This window comes from Heterodontus francisci, chromosome 1 (assembly GCF_036365525.1).
Source record: "Heterodontus francisci isolate sHetFra1 chromosome 1, sHetFra1.hap1, whole genome shotgun sequence".
Classification (NCBI taxonomy): Eukaryota; Metazoa; Chordata; class Chondrichthyes; order Heterodontiformes; family Heterodontidae; genus Heterodontus; species Heterodontus francisci.
In genome coordinates, this window is record NC_090371.1 from 8,566,621 (window position 1) to 8,592,793 (window position 26,173).

General features: G+C 53.5%; 1 protein-coding gene across 1 annotated transcript in view; it reads right to left on the minus strand.

Moving 5' to 3' along the window:
• The window catches only part of LOC137377659 (apolipoprotein L6-like), a 48,639-nt gene extending 43,121 nt beyond the window's left edge, over nt 1-5,518 (minus strand). The window contains exon 1 of the mRNA XM_068047562.1: nt 5,498-5,518. The gene's annotated coding sequence lies outside the window, so the exon portion shown is untranslated. The remainder of the gene's footprint in view (nt 1-5,497) is intronic.
• Between the last annotated feature and the right edge of the window lie 20,655 nt (nt 5,519-26,173).

Genomic DNA, 26,173 nt, shown 5'->3' on the forward strand with positions numbered 1-26,173 from the left:
GAGCTGCACCCATCCAGGCAAGTGGAGAGTATTCCATCACACTCCTGACTTGTGCCTTGTAGATGGTGGACAGGCTTTGGGGAGTCAGGAGGTGAGTTACTCGCTGCAGGATTCCCAGCCTCTGACCTGCTCGTGTAGCCACGGTATTTGTATGGCTACTCCAGTTCCGTTTCTGGTCAATGGTAACCCTTAGGATGTTGATAGTGGGGGATTCAGTGATGGTAATGCCACTGAATGTCAAGTGGAGATGGTTAGATTCTCTCTTGTTGGAGATGGTCATTGCCTGGCACTTGTGTGGCGTGAATGTTCCTAGCCACTTATCAGCCCAAGCCTGGATATTGTCCAGATCTTGCTGCATTTCTACACGGACTGTTTCAGTACCTGAGGAGCCACGAATGATGCTGAACATTGTGCAATCATCAGCGAACATCCCCACTTCTGACCTTATGATGCAGGGAAGGTCATTGATGAAGCAGCTGAAGATGGCTGGCCCTAGGACACTACCCTAAAGAATGCCTGCAGTGATGTCCTGGAGCTGAGATGATTGACCTCCAACAACCATCTTCCTTTGTGCAGGTATGACTCCAACCAATGGAGAGCTTTCCCCCGATTCCCATTTTCTCCAGTTTTGCTAGGGATTCTTATTTTGTGACACAGCACTGAAACAGGCACTTCAGCCCACTGAGTCTGTGCCAACCATCAACCACCCATTTATACTAATCCTACATTAATCCCATATTCCTTACCACATCCCCACAATTCTCCTACCACCTACCTACACTAGGACCAATTTACCTATCAACCTGCAAGTCTTTGGCTGTGGGAGGAAACCAGAGCACCCAGCAGAAACCCATGCAGTCACAGGGAGAACTTGCAAACTCCACACAGGCAGTACACAGAATCAAACCAGGTCGCTGGAGCTGTGAGGCTGCGGTGCTAACCACTGTGCTACTGTGCCACCTTGATGCCATACTCGGTCAAATGCTGCCTTGATGTCAAGGGCAGTCACTCTCACCTCACCTCTTGAGTTCAGCTCTTTTGTCCATGTTTGAACCAAGGCTGTAATGAGGTCAGGAGCTGAGTGGCCCTGGCGGAACCCAAACTGAGCGTCACTGAGCAGGTTATTGCAAAGAAAGTGCTGCTTGATGGCACTGTTGACGACACCTTCCATCACTTTACCGATGATTGAGAGTAGACTGATGGGGGGGGTAATTGGCCGGGTTGGACTTGTCCTGCTTTTTGTGTACAGGACATATCTGGGCAATTTTCCACATTGCAGGGTAGATGCCAGTGTTGTAGCTGCACTGGAACAGCTTGACTAGGGGCGCGGCAAGTTCTGGAGCACAGGTCTTCAGTACTATTGCTGGAATATTGTCAGGGCCCATAGCTTTTGCAGTATCCAGTGCCTTCGGTTGTTTCTTGATATCACACAGAGTGAATCGAATTGGCTGAAGTCTGGTATCTGTGATGCTGGGAACTTCAGGAGGGGGCCGAGATGGATCATCAACTCGGCACTTCTGGCTGAAGATTGTTGTAAATGCTTCAGCCTTATCTTTCGCACTGATGTGCTGGGCTCCCCCATCATTGAGGATGGGGATATTTGTGGAGCCACCTCCTCCAGTTAGTCGTTTAATTGTCCACCACCATTCACGGCTGGATGTGGCAGGACTGCAGAGCTCAGATCTGATCCGTTGGTTATGGGATTGCTTAGCTCTGTCTGTTGCATGTTGCTTACGCAGTTTGGCTTGCAAGTAGTCCTGTGTTGTAGCTTCACCAGGCTGACACCTCATTTTGAGGTATGCCTGGTGCTGCTCCTGGCATGCCCTCCTGCACTCTTCATTGAACCAGGGTTGGTCTCCTGGCTTGATGGTAATGGTAGAGTGGGGGATATGCTGAGCCATGAGGTTACAGATTGTGGTTGAATACAATTCTGCTGCTGCTGATGGCCCACAGCGCCTCATGAAGGCCCAGTTTTGCATTGCTAAATCTGTTGGAAATCTATCCCATTTAGCACGGTGATAGTGCCATGTTAGCCATGTGAGCCGCATGGAAGATGGCAGGATCCCCAAAGACACATTGTACAGCGAGCTCGCCACTGGTATCAGACCCATCGGCCGTCCATGTCTCCACTTTAAAGAAGTCTGCAAACGCGACATGAAATCCTGTGACATTGATCACAAGTCATGGGAGTCAGTTGCCAGCGTTTGCCAGAGCTGGCGGGCAGCCATAAAGGCAGGGCTAAAGTGTGGCGAGTCAGAGACTGAGCAGTTGGCAGGAAAAAAGACAGAGGCGCAAGGGGAGAGCCAACTGTGTAACAGCCCCGAGAAACAAATTTTTCTGCAGCACCTGTGGAAGAGCCTGTCACTCTAGAATTGGCCTTTATAGCCACTCCAGGCGCTGCTCCACATACCACTGACCACCTCCAGGCGCTTACCCATTGTCTCTCGAGATAAGGAGGCCAAAGGAAGAAGAGTGCCACACAACACGATGGAGAGTATCCTCAATGTGAAGACAGGACTTTGTCTCCACAAGGACTGTGCGGTGGTCGCTCCTACCAATACTGTCATGGACAGATGCATCTGCGGCAGGCAGATTGGTGAAGATGAAGTCAAGTATATTTTTCCCTCCAGTTGGTTCCCTCACCACCTGCCACAGACCTAGTCTGACAGCTATATCATTTAGGGCTCGGCCAGCTCGGTCAGTCGTGGTGCTCCCGAGCCACTCTTGGTGATGGACGTTGACATCCCCCAGAGTACATTCTGTCTCCTTGCCACCCTCAGTGCTTCCTCCAAGTGCTGTTCAACATGGAGGAGTACTGACTCATCAGCTGAGGGAGGGCGGTAGGTGGTAATCAGCAGGTTACCTTGCCCATGTTTGACCTGATGCCATGAGACTTCATGAGGTCCGGAGTCGATGTTGAGGACTCGCAGGGCAACTCCCTCCCTACTGTGTACCACTGAGCTGCCACCTCTGCTGCTGGTGGGACAGGACATACCTGGGATGGTGATGGCAGAGTCTGGGACATTCTCTGTAAGGTATGATTCTGTGAGTATGACTATGTCAGGCTGTTGCTTGACTAGTCTGTGGGACAGCTCTCCCAACTTTAGCACAAGCCCCCAGATGGGGCGGTAATTGGCTGAATTGGATTTATCCTGCATTTCATGAATAGGGCATGCCTGGGAAATTTTTTACCTTTTTTATTCGTTCATGAGGTTTGGGTGTCACTGACCAGGCCAGCATTTATTGCCCATCCCTAATTGCCCTCGAGAAGGTGGTGGTGAGCTGCCTTCTTGAACCATTGCAGTCCATGTGGGGTAGGTACACCCACAGTGCTGTTAGGGAGGGAATTCCAGGATTTTGATCCAGCGACAGTGAAGGAACGGCGATATAGTTCCAAGTCAGGGTGGTGTGTGACATGGAGGGGACCTTGCAGGTGGTGGTGTTCCCATGCATCTGCTGCCCTTGTCCTTCTAGGTGGTAGAGGTCGCGGGTTTGGAGCCTTGTTGCATTGCCACAGTGCGTCTTGTATATTTGAACACACTGCTGTCACTATGCATCGGTGGTGGAGGGAGTGAATGTTTGTAGATGGGGTGCCAATCAAGTGGGCTGCTTTGTCCTGGATGATGTTGAGCTTCTTGAGTATTGTTAGGACCGCACCCATCCAGGCAAGTGGAGAGTATTCCATCACACTCCTGACTTGTGCCTTGTAGATGGTGGACAGGCTTTGGGGAGTCAGGAGGTGAGTTACTCACCTCAGAATTCCCAGCCTCTGACCTGCTCTTCTATCCACAGCATTTATGTGTTGGTCCAGTTCAGTTTCTGGTCAGTGTTAACCCCCAGGACATTGATAGTGGGGATTCCAAAGAGAAAAGAAAAAGACAGACTTCTATTTCTGTCGCATTTTTCACAAGCACAGAACGTCCCAAAGTACTTTACAGCCAAATTTTGAAGTGTAATCCTTGTTGTAATTTAGGAAATGCAGCAGCCAATTTGAACACCGTAAGATCCCACAAACAGCAATGTGATAATCTGTTTTAATGATGTTGATTGAGATATAAATATTGGGCAGGATCCCGGGAAGAGCTCCCCATTTCTTCAGCATTCAGTGTTATTCAGCATTAGTGTTACATTTGAATGTCAGGGGAACATAGTTACATTCTCTCCTATTGGAGATACCTTGTCATTGGTCATTGCATAGTCTTGGTATGAACTTTATTTTGTAGCATCAATGGCAGTGTTCTCGCTGTACTGGAACAACTTGGCTAGAAGTGTGACCAGTTCTGGATAACAGATCTTCAGCACTTCAGTCGAGGTGTTGTTGGGGTCCAGGTCTTTTGCAGTATCTAGTATGCTCAGTCATTTCTTGATATCACGCGGAGTGAATCGAATTGGCTGAAGTCTGGCATCTGTAATGCTGGGGACTTCAGGAGGAGGCCGAGATGGATCATCAACTCTGCACTTCTGGCTAAAGATTGTTGCAAATGCTTCAGCCTTATCTTTCGCACCGATGTGCTGGGCTCCCCCATCGTTGAGGATGGAGATATTTGTGGAGCCACCTCCTCCAGTTCGTTGTTTAATTGTCCACCACCATTCACGGTTGGATGTGGCAGGACTGCAGAGCTTAGATCTGGTCCGTTAGTTCTGGGATCGTTTAGCCCTGTCTATTGCGCTGTTTGGCACACAAGCAGTCCTGTGTTGTAGCTTCACCAGGTTGACACCTCATTTTGAGGTATGCCTGGTGCTGCTCCTGGCATGCCCTCCTGCACACTTCATTGAACCAGGGTTGGTCCCCTGGTTTGATGGTAATGGTGGAATGAGGGATGTGCTGGACCATGAGTTGACAATCTAGCACAAAAGGACATAGTCTAAAAATTAGGACCAGACTTTTCAGGAATGAAGTTAGGAAACATCTCTACATACAAAGGTTGGGAGAAGTTTGGAACTCTCTTCCACAAACAACAGTTGTTGCTGGATCAATTCTTAATTTTAAACTCTGAGGTTGACAGATTTTTGTTAATCGAAGGTATTAAGGGATATGAGAAAAGGAGTTAGGTCGCAGATCCGCCATGATCTCATCGACTGGAGAAACAGGCTCAAAGGGCTGAATGGCCTGTGTTCCAATGTTTTACTCTGTTGTATTCTAGTCCTCTGGATATAAAAGCCAGCATTCCATCAGCCTTTTTGATTATTTCCTGTACCTGTTCATAACGTTGTAAAGATAGATGTAGATGGATAACTGAAGCCTTTTTGGACCGTCACTATTTCTATCTTTGAGAGTATCCTGTTTTATCCTCTTTAGGTCCGAAGTGGTTGACCTCATACCTGCCTATGTTGAATTCCATTTGCCCCAGTTTTGTCCATTTTTAAAATCTTTTAATATCACTTTATAATTTTATTCTTTTATACTGCTTGATCACGACAGTCTTTGACTGGTACTCCACTCTAATGACTCTAAGGTTCAGCATTCTGTTTCAACTGTCCCCTTGCTAACACTTACCTCCCATGTGTTCCTTCACTGGGGCAGCTTCCTGAGTGTGGTAGGGAGCAGTGACAATTTCAGGAGCCAGCCTGTGTGAAATAAACTCCACATTGGTGTTTTAAACTGTGACCGGATCTCCTCCAATCTCCCACCAACAATCCCAATCTCCACTCTGCAATCTTCCTGAGCGAGGTCAAACAGGAGCCTCAAGTGATTGCGATGGTCACAGAAAATCTCACTTCTCCCTATGACAAAGTGAATGGGTATAATCAATGTTCAACACAACAGAATTGAAGAGGTGTTGTCCACAGAGAGTTGCCTCTTGGCTGATCTTTGCCATCAGTAAGTAGCTCCCTTTGCTTATGGGTTTCTTGATCTCTGAGACTGGTGCAGTGAGTGTCATTGACACAGCTCATATCTCTCCTTCGCTATCCCTGCTCCCAATCTCCCCACAGTTCCTCATCCACTCCAGCCACTCTCCATCAACACTTTATACTTCTCCTCTCATCTCCCAGGTCCTCATCAAGCTCAGCTCTCCCATGACATCTACTTCCTATTGCCCAGATCAACCCCCCCCCCCACCAACCCACTCCTGACCGTTCAGCTGCTGCTGATGGTCATGTTAGTGGATACTGGACCTTACCTTAGACAGAAACCATAAGAATCAGCCGCATCCACCAGGGTAAATGGGCCCTGGAGTAAGGGGTTTGTGAATGGTTCTGAGGGCCATTTTAAAAGTGGAGAGACAAGTGAAGAAGGGAAGAATTTAGAGAAGAGGTTTCAGACAGTGAGGCCAGACTGGCTGATGGAATGGTCACCAACAATGCAATGAAAAGAGCAGGTTCCGGAGCCAAAGAAGCAAATCTCTTGGGAGAAGGGGATAAAGGAAACATTTTGATGGGATATGCGAACAGGTTGTGTAAATGTTATTTTTATTAATTCTCAGGTTGTCAGCATTGAAGATGTCAGTGTGATCCCTGCTTCGAGCGTGCTCGGTTTCGTTCTGTACATCTGCAGGCACGAGATAGCTTTGTCACTCTCTGCCCCCTACCCTACCACTCCCTCTGCACTCCACAAATCTCCTTCACCACCGCCCCTCATCTCCACTCCTCCCTCTCCCTTCTCTCTCTCACACTCCCCAACCCTTGTCCCTCTCCCTAACCCACCTCGCCCTCCCGCCCTGTCTGCATCACTCCAACTACCCCTAGAATATCTACTTCATGATCCCTCTATCTACAGACCTAGATCTGAGTAGATTTGTGTGCCCCCCCCCCGCAGATTACACTCTGTACCCCAAACGTTATTCACACCCCCACGACTCTCAGTCTGTGACCTTGGATCTCTCTGTGCCGGGTCAGCAGGGCATAAAGCTACAGAAGAATAACAAACAACTTCACTCATTCAAACCTCCCAAACCCTCCCTGCAAGGGCTATTAAAGCTCAGAAAAAAGTGGTGCCAACCAGAGAGTGGAGACACTGACACTGTGCCAACTCTCGAAACTCCAACACGGCAGAACTTTACCATGCTCCTAACTTAAGGAAAACTTCAAATCCCGACCCTGCAAAAACCCATCTTCTCATCAACTCCAGACACTGCACAGTCCCATCTTCCCATCAAATCCCGACCCTGCACAGTCCAATCTTCCCATCAACTCCCGACCCTGCACAGTCCCATCTTCTTATCAACTCCCGACCCTGCACAGTCCCATCTTCTTATCAACTCCCGACCGTGCACAGTCCCATCTTCTTATCAACTCCCGACCGTGCACAGTCCCATCTTCCCATCAACTCCCGACCCTGCACAGTCCCATCTTCTTATCAACTCCCGACCCTGCACAGTCCCATCTTCCCATCAACTCCCGGCCCTGCACAGTCCCATCTTCTTATCAACTCCCGACCCTGCACAGTCCCATCGTCTCATCAACTCCCGACCCTGCACAGTCCCATCTTCCCATCAACTCCTGACCCTGCACAGTCCCATCTTCCCATCAACTCCCGACCCTGCACAGTCCCATCTTCTTATCAACTCCCGACGCTGCACAGTCCCATCTTCTCATCAACTCCCGATCCTGCACAGTCCCATCTTCTCATCAACTCCCGACCCTGCACAGTCCCATCTTCCCGTCAACTCCGGACCCTGCACAGTCCCATCTTCCCATCAACTCCCGACCCTGCACAGCCCCATCTTCTTATCAACTCCCGACCCATCACAGTCCAATCTTCCCATCAACTCCCGACCCTGCACAGTCCCATCTTCTCATCAACTCCCGATCCTGCACAGTCCCATCTTCTCATCAACTCCCGACCCTGCACAGTCCCATCTTCCCGTCAACTCCGGACCCTGCACAGTCCCATCTTCCCATCAACTCCCGACCCTGCACAGCCCCATCTTCTTATCAACTCCCGACCCATCACAGTCCAATCTTCCCATCAACTCCCGACCCTGCACAGTCCCATCTTCTCATCAACTCCCGACCCTGCACAGTCCCATCTTCCCGTCAACTCCGGACCCTGCACAGTCCCATCTTCCCATCAACTCCCGACCCTGCACAGCCCCATCTTCTTATCAACTCCCGACCCATCACAGTCCAATCTTCCCATCAACTCCCGACCCTGCACAGTCCCATCTTCCCATCAACACCCGGCCCTGCACAGTCCAATCTTCCCATCAACTCCCGACCCTGCACAGCCCCATCTTCTTATCAACTCCCGACCCATCACAGTCCAATCTTCCCATCAACTCCCGACCCTGCACAGTCCCATCTTCCCATCAACACCCGGCCCTGCACAGTCCCATCTTCCCATCAACTCCCGACCCTGCACAGTCCAATCTTCCCATCAACACCCGGCCCTGCACAGTCCCATCTTCCCATCAACTCCCGACCCTGCACAGTCCCATCTTCCCATCAACTCCCGACCCTGCACAGTCCAATCTTCCCATCAACTCCCGACACTGCACAGTCCCATCTTCCCATCAACACCCGGCCCTGCACAGTCCAATCTTCCCATCAACTCCCGACCCTGCACAGTCCAATCTTCCCATCAACTCCCGACCCTGCACAGTCCCATCTTCCCATCAACACCCGGCCCTGCACAGTCCAATCTTCCCATCAACTCCCGACCCTGCACAGTCCCATCTTCCCATCAACTCCCGACCCTGCACAGTCCAATCTTCCCATCAACTCCCGACCCTGCACAGTCCCATCTTCCCATCAACTCCCGACCCTGCACAGTCCCATCTTCCCATCAACACCCGGCCCTGCACAGTCCAATCTTCCCATCAACTCCCGACCCTGCACAGTCCCATCTTCCCATCAACTCCCGACCCTGCACAAGCCCATCTTCCCATCCAACTCCCGACCCTGCACTGGCCCATCTTCCCATCAACTCCCGACCCTGCACAGGCCCATCTTCCCATCAACTCCCGACCCTGCACAGTCCCATCTTCTTATCAACTCCTGACCCTGCACAGGCCCATCTTCCCATCAACTCCCGACCCTGCACAGGCCCATCTTCCCATCAACTCCCGACCCTGCACAGTCCCATCTTCCCATCAACTCCTGACCCTGCACAGTCCCATCTTCTTATCAACTCCCAACCCTGCACAGTCCCATCTTCCCATCAACTCCCGACCCTGCACAGTCCCATCTTCTTATCAACTCCCGACCCTGCACAGTCCCATCTTCTCATCAACTCCCGACCCTGCACAGGCCCATCTTCCCATCAACTCCTGACCCTGCACAGGCCCATCTTCCCATCAACTCCCGACCCTGCACAGGCCCATCTTCCCATCAACTCCCGACCCTGCACAGTCCCATCTTCTTATCAACTCCTGACCCTGCACAGGCCCATCTTCCCATCAACTCCTGACCCTGCACAGGCCCATCTTCCCATCAACTCCCGACCCTGCACAGTCCCATCTTCTTATCAACTCCTGACCCTGCACAGGCCCATCTTCCCATCAACTCCCGACCCTGCACAGCCCCATCTTCCCATCAACTCCCGACCCTGCACAGTCCCATCTTCTCATCAACTCCCGACACTGCACTGTCCCATCTTCCCATCAACTCCCGACCCTGCACAGTCCCATCTTCCCATCAACTCCTGACCCTGCACTGTCCCATCTTCCTATCAACTCCTGACCCTGCACAGTCCCATCTTCCTATCAACTCCCGACACTGCACAGTCCCATCTTCCCATCAACTCCTGACCCTGCACTGTCCCATCTTCCCATCAACTCCTGACCCTGCACTGTCCCATCTTCCCATCAACTCCCGACCCTGCACAGTCCCATCTTCTCATCAACTCCCGACCCTGCACAGGCCCATCTTCCCATCAACTCCCGACCCTGCACAGTCCCATCTTCTTATCAACTCCTGACCCTGCACAGGCCCATCTTCCCATCAACTCCTGACCCTGCACAGGCCCATCTTCCCATCAACTCCCGACCCTGCACAGTCCCATCTTCTTATCAACTCCTGACCCTGCACAGGCCCATCTTCCCATCAACTCCCGACCCTGCACAGTCCCATCTTCTCATCAACTCCCGACACTGCACTGTCCCATCTTCCCATCAACTCCCGACCCTGCACAGTCCCATCTTCCCATCAACTCCTGACCCTGCACTGTCCCATCTTCCCATCAACTCCTGACCCTGCACTGTCCCATCTTCCTATCAACTCCTGACCCTGCACAGTCCCATCTTCCTATCAACTCCCGACACTGCACAGTCCCATCTTCCCATCAACTCCTGACCCTGCACTGTCCCATCTTCCCATCAACTCCTGACCCTGCACTGTCCCATCTTCCCATCAACTCCCGACCCTGCACAGTCCCATCTTCTCATCAACTCCCGACCCTGCACAGGCCCATCTTCCCATCAACTCCCGACCCTGCACAGTCCCATCTTCTTATCAACTCCTGACCCTGCACAGGCCCATCTTCCCATCAACTCCTGACCCTGCACAGGCCCATCTTCCCATCAACTCCCGACCCTGCACAGTCCCATCTTCTTATCAACTCCTGACCCTGCACAGTCCCATCTTCTTATCAACTCCTGACCCTGCACAGGCCCATCTTCCCATCAACTCCCGACCCTGCACAGTCCCATCTTCTCATCAACTCCCGACACTGCACTGTCCCATCTTCCCATCAACTCCCGACCCTGCACAGTCCCATCTTCCCATCAACTCCTGACCCTGCACAGTCCCATCTTCTCATCAACTCCCGACACTGCACTGTCCCATCTTCCCATCAACTCCCGACACTGCACTGTCCCATCTTCCCATCAACTCCCGACCCTGCACAGTCCCATCTTCTCATCAACTCCCGACACTGCACTGTCCCATCTTCCCATCAACTCCCGACCCTGCACAGTCCCATCTTCCCATCAACTCCTGACCCTGCACTGTCCCATCTTCCCATCAACTCCTGACCCTGCACTGTCCCATCTTCCTATCAACTCCTGACCCTGCACAGTCCCATCTTCCTATCAACTCCCGACACTGCACAGTCCCATCTTCCCATCAACTCCTGACCCTGCACTGTCCCATCTTCCCATCAACTCCTGACCCTGCACTGTCCCATCTTCCTATCAACTCCTGACCCTGCACAGTCCCATCTTCCCATCAACTCCTGACCCTGCACAGCCCCATCTTCCCATCAACTCCCGACCCTGCACAGTCCCATCTTCCTATCAACTCCCGACACTGCACAGTCCCATCTTCCCATCAACTCCTGACCCTGCACTGTCCCATCTTCCCATCAACTCCTGACCCTGCACTGTCCCATCTTCCCATCAACTCCCGACCCTGCACAGTCCCATCTTCCCATCAACTCCCGACACTGCACAGTCCCATCGTCTCATCAACTCCCGACACTGCACAGTCCCATCTTCCCATCAACTCCCGACACTGCACAGTCCCATCTTCCCATCAACTCCCGACCCTGCACAGTCCCATCTTCCCATCAACTCCCGACACTGCACAGTCCCATCTTCCCATCAACTCCCGACCCTGCACAGTCCCATCTTCTCATCAACTCCCAACCCTGCACAGTCCCATCTTCCCATCAACTCCCGACCCTGCACAGTCCCATCTTCCCGTCAACCCCCGACCCTGCACAGTCCCATCTACTCATCAACTCCCGACCCTGCACAGTCCCATCTTCTCATCAACTCCCGACCCTGCACAGTCCCATCTTCCCGTCAACTCCCGACACTGCACAGTCCCATCTTCCCATCAACTCCCGACCCTGCACAATCCCATCTTCCCGTCAACTCCCGACCCTGCACAGTCCCATCTTCCCGTCAACTCCCGACCCTGCACATTCCCATCTTCCCATTAACTCCCGACCCTGCACTGTCCCATCTTCCCATCAATTCCCAACCCTGCACAGTCCCATCTTCTCATCAATTCCCAACCCTGCACAATCCCATCTTCCCGTCAACTCCCGACCCTGCACAGTCCCATCTTCTCATCAATTCCCAACCCTGCACAGTCCCATCTTCCCATCAACTCCCGACCCTGCACAATCCCATCTTCCCGTCAACTCCCGACCCTGCACAGTCCCATCTTCCCGTCAACTCCCGACCCTGCACATTCCCATCTTCCCATTAACTCCCGACCCTGCACAGTCCCATCTTCCCATCAACTCCCGACCCTGCACAATCCCATCTTCCCATCAACTCCCGACCCTGCACTGTCCCATCTTCCCATCAACTCCCGACACTGCACAGTCCCATCTTCCTATCAACTCCCGACCCTGCACAGTCCCATCTTCCCATCAACTCCCGACACTGCACAGTCCCATCGTCTCATCAACTCCCGACACTGCACAGTCCCATCTTCCCATCAACACCCGACCCTGCACAGTCCCATCTTCCCATCAACTCCCGACCCTGCACAGTCCCATCTTCTCATCAACTCCCAACCCTGCACAGTCCCATCTTCCCATCAACTCCCGACCCTGCACAGTCCCATCTTCCCGTCAACCCCCGACCCTGCACAGTCCCATCTACTCATCAACTCCTGACCCTGCACAGTCCCATCTTCTCATCAACTCCCGACCCTGCACAGTCCCATCTTCCCGTCAACTCCCGACCCTGCACAGTCCCATCTTCCCGTCAACTCCCGACCCTGCACATTCCCATCTTCCCATTAACTCCCGACCCTGCACAGTCCCATCTTCCCGTCAACTCCCGACCCTGCACATTCCCATCTTCTCATCAACTCCCGACCCTGCACAGTCCCATCTTCCCGTCAACTCCCGACCCTGCACAGTCCCATCTTCCCGTCAACTCCCGACCCTGCACAGTCCCATCTTCCCGTCAACTCCCGACCCTGCACAGTCCCATCTTCCCGTCAACTCCCGACCCTGCACATTCCCATCTTCCCATTAACTCCCGACCCTGCACAGTCCCATCTTCCCATCAACTCCCGACCCTGCACAATCCCATCTTCCCATCAACTCCCGACCCTGCACAGTCCCATCTTCCCGTCAACTCCCGACCCTGCACATTCCCATCTTCTCATCAACTCCCGACCCTGCACAGTCCCATCTTCCCGTCAACTCCCGACCCTGCACAGTCCCATCTTCCCGTCAACTCCCGACCCTGCACAGTCCCATCTTCCCGTCAACTCCCGACCCTGCACAGTCCCATCTTCCCGTCAACTCCCGACCCTGCACATTCCCATCTTCCCATTAACTCCCGACCCTGCACAGTCCCATCTTCCCATCAACTCCCGACCCTGCACAATCCCATCTTCCCGTCAACTCCCGACCCTGCACATTCCCATCTTCCCATTAACTCCCGACCCTGCACAGTCCCATCTTCCCATCAACTCCCGACACTGCACAGTCCCATCTACTCATCAACTCCCGACCCTGCACAGTCCCATCTTCTTATCAACTCCCGACCCTGCACAGTCCCATCTTCCCGTCAACTCCCGACCCTGCACAGTCCCACCTACTCATCAACTCCCGACCCTGCACATTCCCATCTTCCCATTAACTCCCGACCCTGCACAGTCCCATCTTCCCATCAACTCCCGACACTGCACAGTCCCATCGTCTCATCAACTCCCGACACTGCACAGTCCCATCTTCCCATCAACTCCCGACCCTGCACAGTCCCATCTTCTCATCAACTCCCAACCCTGCACAGTCCCATCTTCCCATCAACTCCCGACCCTGCACAGTCCCATCTTCCCGTCAACCCCCGACCCTGCACAGTCCCATCTACTCATCAACTCCCGACCCTGCACAGTCCCATCTTCCCATCAACTCCCGACACTGCACAGTCCCATCGTCTCATCAACTCCCGACACTGCACAGTCCCATCTTCCCATCAACTCCCGACCCTGCACAGTCCCATCTTCCCATCAACTCCCGACCCTGCACAGTCCCATCTTCCCGTCAACTCCCGACCCTGCACAGTCCCATCTTCCCGTCAACTCCCGACCCTGCACATTCCCATCTTCCCATTAACTCCCGACCCTGCACAGTCCCATCTTCCCATCAATTCCCAAACCTGCACAGTCCCATCTTCCCGTCAACTCCCGACCCTGCACATTCCCATCTTCCCATTAACTCCCGACCCTGCACAGTCCCATCTTCCCATCAACTCCCGACCCTGCACAGTCCCATCTTCCCATCAACTCCCGACACTGCACAGTCCCATCTTCCCATCAACTCCCGACCCTGCACAGTCCCATCTTCCCATCAACTCCCGACACTGCACAGTCCCATCTTCCCATCAACTCCCGACCCTGCACAGTCCCATCTTCCCATCAATTCCCGACCCTGCACAGTCCCATCTTCCCATCAACTCCCGACCCTGCACATTCCCATCTTCCCATTAACTCCCGACCCTGCACAGTCCCATCTTCCCATCAACTCCCGACCCTGCACATTCCCATCTTCCCATTAACTCCCGACCCTGCACAGTCCCATCTTCCCATCAACTCCCGACACTGCACAGTCCCATCTTCCCATCAACTCCCAACCCTGCACAGTCCCATCTTCCCATCAACTCCCGACCCTGCACAGTCCCATCTTCCCGTCAACTCCCGACCCTGCACATTCCCATCTTCCCATTAACTCCCGACCCTGCACAGTCCCATCTTCCCATCAACTCCCGACCCTGCACAGTCCCATCTTCCCATCAACTCCCGACCCTGCACAGTCCCATCTTCCTATCAACTCCCGACCCTGCACAGTCCCATCTTCCCATCAACTCCCGACACTGCACAGTCCCATCTTCCTATCAACTCCCGACCCTGCACAGTCCCATCTTCCCATCAACTCCCGACACTGCACAGTCCCATCTTCCTATCAACTCCCGACCCTGCACAGTCCCATCTTCCCATCAACTCCCGACCCTGCACAGTCCCATCTTCCTATCAACTCCCGACCCTGCACAGTCCCATCTTCCCATCAACTCCCGACCCTGCACAGTCCCATCTTCCCATCAACTCCCGACACTGCACAGTCCCATCTTCCTATCAACTCCCGACCCTGCACAGTCCCATCTTCCCATCAACTCCCGACACTGCACAGTCCCATCTTCCTATCAACTCCCGACCCTGCACAGTCCCATCTTCCCATCAACTCCCGACCCTGCACAGTCCCATCTTCCTATCAACTCCCGACCCTGCACAGTCCCATCTTCCTATCAACTCCCGACCCTGCACAGTCCCATCGTCTCATCAACTCCCGACACTGCACAGTCCCATCTTCTCATCAACTCCCGACCCTGCACAGTCCCATCTTCCCGTCAACTCCCGACCCTGCACATTCCCATCTTCCCATTAACTCCCGACCCTGCACAGTCCCATCTTCCCATCAATTCCCAAACCTGCACAGTCCCATCTTCCCGTCAACTCCCGACCCTGCACATTCCCATCTTCCCATTAACTCCCGACCCTGCACAGTCCCATCTACTCATCAACTCCCGACCCTGCACATTCCCATCTTCCCAACAACTCCCGACCCTGCACAGTCCCATCTTCTTATCAACTCCCGACCCTGCACAGTCCCATCTTCCCGTCAACTCCCGACCCTGCACAGTCCCATCTTCCCGTCAACTCCCGACCCTGCACAGTCCCATCTTCCCATTAACTCCCGACCCTGCACAGTCCCATCTTCCCATCAACTCCCAACCCTGCACTGTCCCATCTTCCCATCAACTCCCGACACTGCACAGTCCCATCGTCTCATCAACTCCCGACACTGCACAGTCCCATCTTCCCATCAACTCCCGACACTGCACAGTCCCATCGTCTCATCAACTCCCGACACTGCACAGTCCCATCTTCCCATCAACTCCCGACCCTGCACAGGCCCATCTTCTCATCAACTCCCGACCCTGCACAGGCCCATCTTCCCATCAACTCCTGACCCTGCACAGGCCCATCTTCCCATCAACTCCCGACCCTGCACAGGCCCATCTTCTCATCAACTCCCGACCCTGCACTGTCCCATCTTCTTATCAACTCCTGACCCTGCACAGGCCCATCTTCCCATCAACTCCCGACCCTGCACAGGCCCATCTTCCCATCAACTCCCGACCCTGCACAGTCCCATCTTCTTATCAACTCCTGACCCTGCACAGGCCCATCTTCCCATCAACTCCCGACCCTGCACTGTCCCATCTTCTTATCAACTCCTGACCCTGCACAGGCCCATCTTCCCATCAACTCCCGACCCTGCACAGGCCCATCTTCCCATCAACTCCCGACCCTGCACAGGCCCATCTTCTCATCAACTCCCGACCCTGCACTGTCCCATCTTCTTATCAACTCCTGACCCTGCACAGGCCCATCTTCCCATCAACTCCCGACCCTGCACAGGCCCATCTTCCCATCAACTCCCGACCCTGCACAGTCCCATCTTCTTATCAACTCCTGACCCTGCACAGGCCCATCTTCCCATCAACTCCCGACCCTGCACAGGCCCATCTTCCCATCAACTCCCGACCCTGCACAGTCCCATCTTCCCATCAACTCCCGACCCTGCACAGTCCCATCTTCCCATCAACTCCCGACCCTGCACAGGCCCATCTTCCCATCAACTCCCGACCCTGCACAGTCCCATCTTCCCATCAACTCCCGACCCTGCACAGTCCCATCTTCCCATCAACTCCCGACCCTGCACAGGCCCATCTTCTCATCAACTCCCGACCCTGCACAGGCCCATCTTCCCATCAACTCCCGACCCTGCACAGTCCCATCTTCTTATCAACTCCTGACCCTGCACAGGCCCATCTTCCCATCAACTCCCGACCCTGCACAGTCCCATCTTCTTATCAACTCCTGACCCTGCACAGGCCCATCTTCCCATCAACTCCCGACCCTGCACAGTCCCATCTTCCCGTCAACTCCCGACCCTGCACAGTCCCATCTTCCCGTCAACTCCCGACCCTGCACAGTCCCATCTTCCCGTCAACTCCCGACCCTGCACAGTCCCATCTTCCCGTCAACTCCCGACCCTGCACATTCCCATCTTCCCATTAACTCCCGACCCTGCACAGTCCCATCTTCCCATCAACTCCCGACCCTGCACAATCCCATCTTCCCGTCAACTCCCGACCCTGCACATTCCCATCTTCCCATTAACTCCCGACCCTGCACAGTCCCATCTTCCCATCAACTCCCGACACTGCACAGTCCCATCTACTCATCAACTCCCGACCCTGCACATTCCCATCTTCCCATTAACTCCCGACCCTGCACAGTCCCATCTTCCCGTCAACTCCCGACCCTGCACATTCCCATCTTCCCATTAACTCCCGACCCTGCACAGTCCCATCTTCTTATCAACTCCCGACCCTGCACAGTCCCATCTTCCCGTCAACTCCCGACCCTGCACAGTCCCACCTACTCATCAACTCCCGACCCTGCACATTCCCATCTTCCCATTAACTCCCGACCCTGCACAGTCCCATCTTCCCATCAACTCCCGACACTGCACAGTCCCATCGTCTCATCAACTCCCGACACTGCACAGTCCCATCTTCCCATCAACTCCCGACCCTGCACAGTCCCATCTTCTCATCAACTCCCAACCCTGCACAGTCCCATCTTCCCATCAACTCCCGACCCTGCACAGTCCCATCTTCCCGTCAACCCCCGACCCTGCACAGTCCCATCTACTCATCAACTCCCGACCCTGCACAGTCCCATCTTCCCATCAACTCCCGACACTGCACAGTCCCATCGTCTCATCAACTCCCGACACTGCACAGTCCCATCTTCTCATCAACTCCCAACCCTGCACAGTCCCATCTTCCCATCAACTCCCGACCCTGCACAGTCCCATCTTCCCGTCAACTCCCGACCCTGCACAGTCCCATCTTCCCGTCAACTCCCGACCCTGCACATTCCCATCTTCCCATTAACTCCCGACCCTGCACAGTCCCATCTTCCCATCAACTCCCGACCCTGCACAGTCCCATCTTCTTATCAACTCCTGACCCTGCACAGGCCCATCTTCCCATCAACTCCCGACCCTGCACAGTCCCATCTTCCCGTCAACTCCCGACCCTGCACATTCCCATCTTCCCATTAACTCCCGACCCTGCACAGTCCCATCTTCCCATCAATTCCCAAACCTGCACAGTCCCATCTTCCCATCAACTCCCGACCCTGCACAGTCCCATCTTCCCATCAACTCCCGACCCTGCACAGTCCCATCTTCCCATCAACTCCCGACCCTGCACAGTCCCATCTTCCCATCAACTCCCGACCCTGCACAGTCCCATCTTCCCGTCAACTCCCGACCCTGCACATTCCCATCTTCCCGTCAACTCCCGACCCTGCACATTCCCATCTTCCCATCAATTCCCAAACCTGCACAGTCCCATCTTCCCATCAACTCCCGACACTGCACAGTCCCATCGTCTCATCAACTCCCGACCCTGCACAGTCCCATCTTCCCATCAACTCCCGACCCTGCACAGTCCCATCTTCCCATCAACTCCCGACCCTGCACAGTCCCATCTTCCCATCAACTCCCGACCCTGCACAGTCCCATCTTCCCATCAACTCCCGACCCTGCACAGTCCCATCTTCCCATCAACTCCCGACACTGCACAGTCCCATCTTCCCATCAACTCCTGACCCTGCACAGTCCCATCTTCCCATCAACTCCCGACCCTGCACAGTCCCATCTTCCCATCAACTCCCGACACTGCACAGTCCCATCGTCTCATCAACTCCCGACCCTGCACAGTCCCATCTTCCCATCAACTCCCGACACTGCACAGTCCCATCTTCCCATCAACTCCCGACCCTGCACAGTCCCATCTTCCCATCAACTCCCGACACTGCACAGTCCCATCGTCTCATCAACTCCCGACCCTGCACAGTCCCATCTTCCCATCAACTCCCGACACTGCACAGTCCCATCGTCTCATCAACTCCCAACCCTGCACAGTCCCATCTTCCCATCAACTCCCGACACTGCACAGTCCCATCGTCTCATCAACTCCCGACCCTGCACAGTCCCATCTTCCCATCAACTCCCGACACTGCACAGTCCCATCGTCTCATCAACTCCCGACCCTGCACAGTCCCATCTTCTCATCAACTCCCAACCCTGCACAGTCCCATCTTCCCATCAACTCCCGACCCTGCACAGTCCCATCTTCTCATCAACTCCCAACCCTGCACAGTCCCATCTTCCCATCAACTCCCGACCCTGCACAGTCCCATCTTCTCATCAACTCCCAACCCTGCACAGTCCCATCTTCCCATCAACTCCCAACCCTGCACAGTCCCATCTTCCCATCAACTCCCGACCCTGCACAGTCCCATCTTCTCATCAACTCCCAACCCTGCACAGTCCCATCTTCTCATCAACTCCCAACCCTGCACAGTCCCATCTTCCCATCAACTCCCAACCCTGCACAGTCCCATCTTCCCATCAACTCCCGACCCTGCACAGTCCCATCTTCTCATCAACTCCCGACCCTGCACAGTCCCATCTTCCCGTCAACCCCCGACCCTGCACAGTCCCATCTACTCATCAACTCCCGACCCTGCACAGTCCCATCTTCTCATCAACTCCCGACCCTGCACAGTCCCATCTTCCCGTCAACTCCCGACCCTGCACATTCCCATCTTCCCATTAACTCCCGACCCTGCACAGTCCCATCTTCTCATCAACTCCCGGCCCTGCACAGTCCCATCTTCCCGTCAACTCCCGACCCTGCACAGTCCCACCTACTCATCAACTCCCGACCCTGCACATTCCCATCTTCCCATTAACTCCCGACCCTGCACAGTCCCATCTTCTCATCAACTCCCGACCCTGCACAGGCCCATCTTCCCGTCAACTCCCGACCCTGCACTGTCCCATCTTCCCATCAACTCCTGACCCTGCACTGTCCCATCTTCCCATCAACTCCTGACCCTGCACTGTCCCATCTTCCCATCAACTCCCGACCCTGCACAGTCCCATCTTCCCATCAACTCCTGACCCTGCACAGTCCCATCTTCCCATCAACTCCTGACCCTGCACTGTCCCATCTTCCCATCAACTCCTGACCCTGCACTGTCCCATCTTCCCATCAACTCCTGACCCTGCACTGTCCCATCTTCCCATCAACTCCCGACCCTGCACAGTCCCATCTTCCCATCAACTCCCGACCCTGCACAGTCCCATCTTCCCGTCAACCCCCGACCCTGCACAGTCCCATCTTCTCATCAACTCCCGACCCTGCACAGTCCCATCTTCCCGTCAACTCCCGACCCTGCACAATCCCATCTTCCCATTAACTCCCGACCCTGCACAGTCCCATCTTCCCATCAACTCCCGACCCTGCACAGGCCCATCTTCTCATCAACTCCCGACCCTGCACAGGCCCATCTTCCCATCAACTCCTGACCCTGCACAGGCCCATCTTCCCATCAACTCCCGACCCTGCACAGGCCCATCTTCTCATCAACTCCCGACCCTGCACAGGCCCATCTTCCCATCAACTCCCGACCCTGCACAGTCCCATCTTCTTATCAACTCCTGACCCTGCACAGGCCCATCTTCCCATCAACTCCCGACCCTGCACAGGCCCATCTTCCCATCAACTCCCGACCCTGCACAGTCCCATCTTCCCATCAACTCCCGACCCTGCACAGTCCCATCTTCCCATCAACTCCTGACCCTGCACAGGCCCATCTTCCCATCAACTCCCGACCCTGCACAGGCCCATCTTCTCATCAACTCCCGACCCTGCACAGGCCCATCTTCCCATCAACTCCCGACCCTGCACAGTCCCATCTTCTTATCAACTCCTGACCCTGCACAGGCCCATCTTCCCATCAACTCCCGACCCTGCACAGGCCCATCTTCCCATCAACTCCCGACCCTGCACTGTCCCATCTTCTTATCAACTCCTGACCCTGCACAGGCCCATCTTCCCATCAACTCCCGACCCTGCACAGGCCCATCTTCCCATCAACTCCTGACCCTGCACAGGCCCATCTTCCCATCAACTCCCGACCCTGCACAGGCCCATCTTCCCATCAACTCCTGACCCTGCACAGGCCCATCTTCTTATCAACTCCTGACCCTGCACAGGCCCATCTTCCCATCAACTCCCGACCCTGCACAGGCCCATCTTCCCATCAACTCCCGACCCTGCACAGGCCCATCTTCCCATCAACTCCTGACCCTGCACAGGCCCATCTTCCCATCAACTCCCGACCCTGCACAGGCCCATCTTCCCATCAACTCCTGACCCTGCACAGGCCCATCTTCCCATCAACTCCCGACCCTGCACAGTCCCATCTTCCCATCAACTCCCGACCCTGCACATTCCCATCTTCCCATTAACTCCCGACCCTGCACATTCCCATCTTCCCATCAACTCCCGAACCTGCACAGTCCCATCTTCCCATTAACTCCCGAACCTGCACAGTCCCATCTTCCCATCAACTCCCGACCCTGCACAGTCCCATCTTCTCATCAACTCCCGACCCTGCACATTCCCATCTTCCCATTAACTCCCGACCCTGCACATTCCCATCTTCCCATCAACTCCCGAACCTGCACAGTCCCATCTTCCCATTAACTCCCGAACCTGCACAGTCCCATCTTCCCATTAACTCCCGAACCTGCACAGTCCCATCTTCCCATCATCTCCCGAACCTGCACAGTCCCATCGTCTCATCAACTCCCGACACTGCACAGTCCCATCTTCCCATCAACTCCCGACCCTGCACAGTCCCATCTTCCCAACAACTCCCGACCCTGCACATTCCCATCTTCTCATCAACTCCCAACCCTGCACAGTCCCATCTTCCCGTCAACTCCCGACCCTGCACAGTCCCATCTTCCCATTAACTCCCGACCCTGCACATTCCCATCTTCCCATCAACTCCCGAACCTGCACAGTCCCATCTTCCCATTAACTCCCGAACCTGCACAGTCCCATCTTCCCATCATCTCCCGAACCTGCACAGTCCCATCTTCTCATCAACTCCCGACCCTGCACATTCCCATCTTCTCATCAACTCCCGACCCTGCACATTCCCATCTTCCCATCAACTCCCGAACCTGCACAGTCCCATCTTCCCATTAACTCCCGAACCTGCACAGTCCCATCTTCCCATCATCTCCCGAACCTGCACAGTCCCATCTTCTCATCAACTCCCGACCCTGCACATTCCCATCTTCTCATCAACTCCCGACCCTGCACATTCCCATCTTCTCATCAACTCCCGACCCTGCACATTCCCATCTTCCCATTAACTCCCGACCCTGCACATTCCCATCTTCCCATCAACTCCCGAACCTGCACAGTCCCATCTTCCCATTAACTCCCGAACCTGCACAGTCCCATCTTCCCATCATCTCCCGAACCTGCACAGTCCCATCTTCCCATCAACTCCCGACCCTGCACAGTCCCATCTTCCCATCAACTCCCGGCCCTGCACAGTCCCATCTTCCCATCAACTCCCGACCCTGCACAGTCCCATTTTACCATCAACACCCGGCCCTGCACAGTCCCATCTTCCCATCAACTCCCGACCCTGCACAGTCCCATCTTCCCATCAACTCCCGAACCTGCACAGTCCCATCTTCCCATCAACTCCCGGCCCTGCACAGTCCCATTTTACCATCAACACCCGACCCTGCACAGTCCCATTTTCCCATCAACTCCCGACCCTGCACAGTCCCATCTTCCCATCAACTCCCGACCCTGCACAGTCCCATCTTCCCATCAACTCCCGACCCTGCACAGTCCTATCTTCCCATCAACTCCCGACCCTGCACAGTCCTATCTTCTCATCAACTCCCGACCCTGCACAGTCCCATCTTCCCATCAACTCCCGACCCTGCACAGTCCCATCTTCCCATCAACTCCCGACCCTGCACAGTCCCATCTTCCCATCAACTCCCGACCCTGCACAGTCCTATCTTCCCATCAACTCCCGACCCTGCACAGTCCTATCTTCTCATCAACTCCCGACCCTGCACAGTCCTATCTTCCCATCAACTCCCGACCCTGCACAGTCCCATCTTCTCATCAACTCCCATCTCCCATTTATCTTTCTCACGTCCAAAGTGGACGACCTCACACTTGCCCACACTGAACTCCAACTGCCGCAATTTTGCCCATTCACTTCATCTGTCATGCCCCTTTGCAACCTTCTGCTGCCATCGACATTATTTACTGTGTTACCTGCAAAGAGAAGCGGCAGGAGTGAATTCCAAGAACAAAGAAATAGGAGCAGGAGTCGACCATTCAGCCCCTTGAGCCAGCTCCACCATTTAATAAGATCATGGCTGATCTGATTGTGGCCTTAAATCCACTTTCCTGCCTGCCCCTTATAAACCTTGAAACCAGCAGAGAGTACTGCACAGCCTGGGGAAACCAGCAGAGAGTACTGCACAGCCTGGGGAATCCAGCAGAGAGTACTGTACAGACTGGGGAAACCCAGCAGAGAGTACTGCACAGACTGGGGAAACCAGCAGAGAGTACTGCACAGCCTGGGGAAACCAGCAGAGAGTACTGCACAGACTGGGGAATCCAGCAGAGAGTACTGCACAGACTGGGGAAACCAGCAGAGAGTACTGCACAGCCTGGGGAATCCAGCAGAGTACTGCACAGCCTGGGGAATCCAGCAGAGAGTACTGCACAGCCTGGGGAAACCAGCAGAGAGTACCGCACAGCCTGGGGAAACCAGCAGAGAGTACTGCACAGCCTGGGGAAACCAGCAGAGAGTACTGCACATACTGGGGAAACCAGCAGAGACTACTGCACAGCCTGGGGAAACCAGCAGAGAGTACTGCACAGTCTGGGGAAATCAGCAGAGAGTACTGCACAGCCTGGGGAATCCAGCAGAGTGTATTGCACAGCCCGGGGAAACCAGCAGAGAGTACTGCACAGCCTGGGGAAACCAGCAGAGATTACTGCACAGCCTGGGGAAACCAGCAGAGAGTACTGCACAGTCTGGGGAAACCAGCAGAGAGTACTGCACAGCCTGGGGAATCCAGCAGAGTGTATTGCACAGCCTGGGGAAACCAGCAGAGAGTACTGCACAGCCTGGGGAAACCAGCAGAGTGTACTGCACAGCCTGGGGAAACCAGCAGAGAGTACTGCACAGCCTGGGGAAACCAGCAGAGAGTACTGCACAGACTGGGGAATCCAGCAGAGAGTACTGCACAGCCTGGGGAATCCAGCAGAGAGTACTGCACAGCCTGGGGAAACCAGCAGAGAGTACTGCACAGCCTGGGGAAACCAGCAGAGAGTACTATACAAAGGAACATAGGAACATAGGTACAGGAGTAGGCCATTCAGCCCCTCGAGCTTGTCCCAGCCTTCAATGAGATCATGGCTGATCCGTGGCCTAACTCCATATACCTGCCTTTGGCCCATATCCCTTAAAATCTTTGCTTAACAAAAATCTATCTGAGATTTAAAATTAACAACTGTTCTAGCTTCAACTGCTGTTTGTGGGAGAGTGTTCCAAACCTCTACCACCCTTTGCGTGAAGAAGTGCTTTCCAACATCTCTCCTGAACGGTCTGGTCCTAATTTTTAGACTATGCCCCTAGTTTTAGAATCTCCAACCAATGGAAATAGTTTATCTTTATCGAGCCTGTCTTTTCCTGTTAATATCTTGAAGATTTCAATCAGATCACCCCTTAACCTTCTAAATTCTAGCGAAAACAGGCCTAATTTGTGTAATCTCTCCTTGTAACTTAACCCCTGTAGTCCAGGTATCATTCTTGTAAACCTACATTGCACTCCCTCCAAGGTCAATATGTCCTTCCTAAGGTGTGGTGCCCAGAACTGCTCACAGTACTCCAAGTGGGGTCTAACCAGGGTTTTGTACAGCTGCAGCATAACCTCTGTGTCTTTATACTCCAATTCTCTAGATATAAAGGCTAGCATTCCATTAGCCTTTTTGACTATTTTCTGCACTTGCTCGTGGCATTTTAAAGATCTATGCACCTGAACTCCCAAGAATCTTTGGACATCCACTGTACTTAACCTTTTAGAAAGTACTCTGTTCTATCCTTTTTTGGTCCAACATGGATAATCTCACACTTGCCCGCATTGAAATCCATCTGCTACAGTTTTGCCCACTCACCGAGTCTGTCAATATCTCTTTGCAATTTTATGCTATCATCTAGACTGTCTACAATGCTACCTAACTTTGTATCATCAGCAAATTTGGATATATGACTTACTCTGCCATCATCCAAGTCGTTAATGAATAATGTGAATAATTGAGGCCCCAACACAGATCCCTGCGGGACACCACTAGTTACATCCTGCCAATCGGAATACTTACCCATTATCCCCACTCTCTGTCACCTACCACTCAACCAACTTCCTAACCATGTCAATAATTTTCCCTCAACTCCATGGGCTTCTACCTTAGTTAACAGTCTCTTATGTGGGACTTTATCAAATGCCTTCTGGAAGTCCATATAAATAACATCCATAGACATTCCCCTGTCCACTACCTTAGTCACCTCTTCAAAAAATTCAATGCGATTTGTCAGGCATGACCTTCCCGTCATGAATCCATGCTGGCTGTCCCTGATTAACTGAATTTTTTCCAGGTGTTCAGTCACCCTATCCTTGATGATAGACTCCAGCAACTTGCCCACCACAGATGTCAGGCTAACTGGTCTGTAATTTCCTTGGTTCCCCCTTTCACCCTTCTTAAAAAGTGGAGTGACATGTGCAACTTTCCAATCCAGAGGGACCACTCCTGAATCTCGGGAACTCTGAAAGACTATAATTAGGGCATCTACAATGTGCTCCCCTACTTCCTTTAACACCCTCGGATGGAAACCGTCAGGTCCTGGGGATTTCCCACTCTTTAGTTCCATTAATTTCCTTGTTACTGATGTTTTACTTACATTAATTGTATTAAGTCCCTGTCCCCTATCGGCCATTAATTTTTATGGGACTTCCGGCAAATTATCCTCCTTTTCAACTGTAAATACTGAGGCAAAGTAATTGTTCAACATGTCTGCCATTTCCCCATTATCAATGACAATATCTCCAGTTTCAGCTTTCAGTGGGCTGTTGACCACCTGTTTTCCCTTTATGTAACGATAAAATTTCTTATTGATTTTGATGTCCCTTGCAAGTTTCCTTTCATAATCTCTTTCAGTAGCTCTTCTGCTTTGTGACCCTTTACTGGTCTTTGTATCAATCCCATTCGGTCGGATC